This window comes from Macaca mulatta, chromosome 7 (assembly GCF_049350105.2).
Source record: "Macaca mulatta isolate MMU2019108-1 chromosome 7, T2T-MMU8v2.0, whole genome shotgun sequence".
Lineage (NCBI taxonomy): Eukaryota > Metazoa > Chordata > Mammalia > Primates > Cercopithecidae > Macaca > Macaca mulatta.
The window spans coordinates 118,183,235-118,187,877 of NC_133412.1; the positions used below are offsets into that span (position 1 = coordinate 118,183,235).

The 4,643-nt window shown below is 37.2% G+C and overlaps 1 pseudogene; it reads right to left on the reverse strand.

Annotated features, from left to right (window-relative positions):
- Nucleotides 1-691: 691 nt before the first annotated feature.
- LOC144330247 (dedicator of cytokinesis protein 11-like) lies at nucleotides 692-2,532 on the reverse strand (annotated as a pseudogene).
- Nucleotides 2,533-4,643: the final 2,111 nt, after the last annotated feature.

A 4,643-nucleotide genomic window follows, 5' to 3' on the forward strand; every position in this document is an offset into this window, starting at 1 on the left:
TCAATGGGTGTGGCACACCAACATGGCACATGTATACATATGTAACAAACCTGCACATTGTGCACATGTACCCTAGAACTTAAAGTATAATTTAAAAAGAATTTAATTAATTTAAGTCTAAAGTAAGTATTAATAGGTTAAAAACTTACTACTGTCATTTTGTTAATTGTTTTCTTGGGTTTTTTTAGCGCCTTTGTTCCTTCTTCCTCTCTTGTTGTCTTGTTTTGTGATTTTATTATCTTTTTTTTAGTATGCTTTGATTCCTTTCTCTTTATTTTTGTGTATCTACTACAGGTTTTTTTCTTTGTGGTTTCTATGAGGCTTAAATAAAATAGCTTATAGTTATAACAGTCTATTTTAAGCTGATAAAAACTTAACTTTGACCACATAGAAAAACTATTCTTTAACTTCTCATCCTCCCGTATTTTGTTACTGATGTCACAATTTACATTTTTTTGCTAAGTTCAAAGTATTATTTCCTTCACTTCTAATTACAAATAAGTTTTACCTTTTATTGTATTTCATTATACAATTTTACATAGTACCACTATTGTTTTAAGCAATAATTAAGCAAATTGAACTACTGTTTTTGAGCTCTATTTTTCAGCATATAGATTTACCTAAAAAAGTACAAACCAAGCACAGTGGTGCAATTTTCCAGGGACTTTCAAATTACTTAAATATTTACAAATATATAACCCCTCTGCTGGAACACATGAAAATTTTGGTGTTGAGAAGAAACACTCCATGTATATGAAATCTTTAAATGTCAACATTTGCACAGTTCCAAATACTCCCGAGAAAGGTCAGTCTTACTGTCATTTACCTCTGCATTTTTTCACACTTCAGTGTATCTTGGGGAACCATAACCTCGGTTACTCGATGTACCACTAATTGCACAAAATATATGTAATGTGTTGCTAATCCAGGGAGAATGCATTGTGTCTTCTTGCATATCTGCTCGTGGATAATGTCATATCTGCTTCTTGCAATATCTGCTCGTGGATAATGTCAAATAATTCTTTTATTATGTTTCTGAAATTTGACTTTAGCCCTTCATGGTACTCAACTTGATCTTCTTTTTTTTGTTTGTTTGTTTTTTGGTTTTTTTTTTTTTTTTTTTTTTGAGACGGAGCCTCGCTCTGTCGCCCAGGTTGGAGTGCAGTGACCGGATCTCAGTTCACTGCAAGCTCCGCCTCCCGGTTCACGCCATTCTCCTGCCTCAGCCTCCTGAGTAGCTGGGACTACAGGCGCCCGCTACCTCGCCTGGCTAGTTTTTTGTATTTTTTTAGTAGAGATGGGGTTTCACCGTCTTAGCTAGGATGGTCTCGATCTCCTGACCTTGTGATTCGCCCGTCTCGGCCTCCCAAAGTGCTGGGATTACAGGCTTCACCCACCGCGCCCGGCCAACTTGATCTTCTTTAATTAGCCACTTATTTAGTTCAAGTGCAATGCTGCATGCTTGTATGAATTTCCTAAACATGTCTTTCAACTCACTTTCTTAGATGGATACTTGCTAGCTTGGCTGTCATTTAAGAAAGCCCTTGCTTATGCTAATGGACCTGCATTGACCTGCAGGGAAACACAGCCCTGCAATTTAAGTTGGAGCTGAATCATGTCCATGTCAACCGAGGAGCAAAGCTTTGGAAGAATCTGCAGTTTTATCTTTTATTTCATCAGTGGCAACATCAATTGGTTTTAAATTAATCTGCTGTTTACAGTTAATAGGGATCCTCTTCTTCACATAGGGAAATGAGTTTGAAGTTGTCAAGATTTTACGGCATTGCACTGTTCTTCCGTACAACCCTGCTTTTTGCCTGAAAAAGTGTAAGGAGCCACAAAAACAAATCTGCTGATACTATGATTTTTCAAACTCAGTCTTTCTTTCTGTGAGTTCTTTGTCATCAAAATAAGGCTTCACATAAGTAACTTGCTTGTGAGCATATTTTGGATCAAGCTCTTTGGCATTTACCTTGTCTGTATCCTGAATTGTTTTGACATTCTCCATACCAAATTTTTCACCATAAAGTTTAACAAGTCTCAGGGAAATTTCTGAGAGGCCAGTGAGCTTTGGTTCTTTATAGATGTAAAGATGTTCCATCTTCTTCTTCAAAAAAAGACTGGCCATAAAGGCAACCCTGAAGAAAGTGCCTAAAAGTCTTTTTTTTTTTTTTTGTATGCATAACTTCCAGAATTTTTGTGTAAGCTCCATGAAGAGTTCTACAAACTTGAGTACGTTTCTTAAACCCATGATTTTTCTCATAAATTGGAATGATCAACTTGGAAATCTCAGAAATTATTTCATAAAGTTTCACCTTCCATAAGCTATCCACACATTGTTCTAGCAACTCCAGCAAGACTTCTTCACTATAATGGACATCCATCATCCCAGCATCTTCTTTCATTGCTCCTTCTTCATCTATATTGGGAGTAATTTTCTTGAAGGGTGAACATCCATTAAGAAATTTTTTTTAAATGAAGAAACTCTGCAACTAGAGCTGCTACATGGACATAACACATTGCAGCCTCTGAAAAATCTCCATTTTTTACATGAATGTTGGCCATGCTATCAAGTCAGGTTTTCCTGAGCTCTGGGATACTTGCATAGGACTTGGTTAAGCTACAGTGGAGATCAATTCACATTTCAGGGTCTTTCTCATGCTCCTTCATTTGGACAGTGGCCATAAGAACAATGCAGATTCTCTTGGTCAAGTCTTTGACTTATGTGGGAAAGGCAGTTGCTTTCATAGGTCTGTCACTATTTGCAAAATTATTGATAATGAATAAAGACTCCTGAAATCTTGATCTTCCACTTAGTGTTACATCAGCTATCAGGTGGCTTACAGCAATTATTATCTATAGATATGTCCTCTGAACAGTCTTCCTTTTGGTATACTCAAAGTTGTTTCTCAACAAAAGATACAAAAATGCAGATGTTTCATTTCTGGTTGAGTTAATCTTCAATGTGCAGCACTTTAAAACCTCATAGCAAAATGCAGCACACATGTTTACTCTTCCTTTGAAAAAGTCTGAAGGAAACTTACTGATGAAAGCTCTCAGTGAGGCAAATACATGTTTCAGCAACACTTCAGATTGTCCATTTTTAAGAAAAGCAAGATGAATATCAAACATCTTTTTCATTAATGGGTTGTGATCATCATTATTTAAAAGTTGGGTCTTGAAACCCTGATGGAAAATGACATGGTATCTAGTACTGTTAGGGAAATTTCAGTAGCTGTATTGCCTTCAAGAAGTTCCTGGTGGAAAATGTCTGTTCAGTTGTTCTAGAACTGTGATTAAGTGTAAATGAACTTTCTAGGCTACTAAGATGCTGAAGCCGGGTCTGCATTATCCCTGATCTATTTCAAAGGGCAGGCATGGTTTGTGATTTTTGGTCTATTCTGAAGTGTTTTGACAGCCAGGCATCATGCACCTTGCTATGTTTCTTTTCCCCATATATCTAAAGTGAAACAAGCATACTTCTAAAAGTATAAAGATGTGTATGATCTCCTGAGGAGATACTTTATTCCAGTAAGTTAAGAGAGTATCTTCCGAAATCACTTTTACTATATACAGTTAGCACATCAAGAGGCTTCTGATTTCATACTGATCCAGGCAGTTATACTGGGATACGCTACTCCTTGTAGAACTCTGTCAGGTATTTGCACCAGCTGGAAGTTTCCCGATCTGGAAATCCTGTTGCTCCTTCTGGGATAAGGAAACCTCTTGAATCTTCTCTCTTAATTCCATGTCCATTTTGAAAAGACCCATAAGCAGTGCCTTTGTCAGTGCTCAGACTCCCTCTATTGTCAGGTGAAGTAAAGCCATATGGAAACTCATCTCTGGATGTAGAATTAGGCATAGCTGCACAAGAATACAAGGTAGCTTGACCTGCTAATCGCTGTATATTTTCCAAAAGCACTCCAACAAAGGGGAGGTACAATTGTGCTATTTTGGCTTGTTGGTTCTTGTGCTGGTATCTTGTGTCAAATGCATGTTTTATCAAAATGTTCTTTATGACAGAGATAGCTGTATATCTGATCTCATAATTGTCCTGAAGAGCAATGGAAGTTTCCCTCAGAAGTAGACCAAACAAGAAGTGATGCTTGCAATACTCATCTGATAAACTGTATTCAAGAATCAAGAATCTTGAATACAGTTTAGGTTTTGCAAATGCCATTGGCAAATTCAGAGGAATGTAACGTTCGTGATTGCAGATTGTTTGCAGAAATTCAAACTTGTATTCAGCCAGAACATTAGGATCTTTGGGGCTGAATCCAGATATATAGTCAAATTGAAAACAAATCCTCTATCCATTAGTGTCAAACAGCACTTCAGGAAGCTAGTCAAACTGTAATTCACATTTCTGGACTCATTGGGAATCTCCGCATACAGAATAGTCACATGGTTATTGCAAGAAGCAGTGAATGTAAGGCATGATGATATGCCTCAGGAAATCTCTGGCCTCGGGGAAGCTTAATCTTACTCTCTTTCAACAAGTATGTGGCCATCAACTTTGCAATTATTTCAAAGAAAAACCATGAGTACTTTAGCAATGTGTTTATTGCTAAAAAATCTGCAGACTGTTTCAATAGTGCTATCATCGTAGCAGCCAGGGTTTTACTTATCAGCTGGGCCTAAGA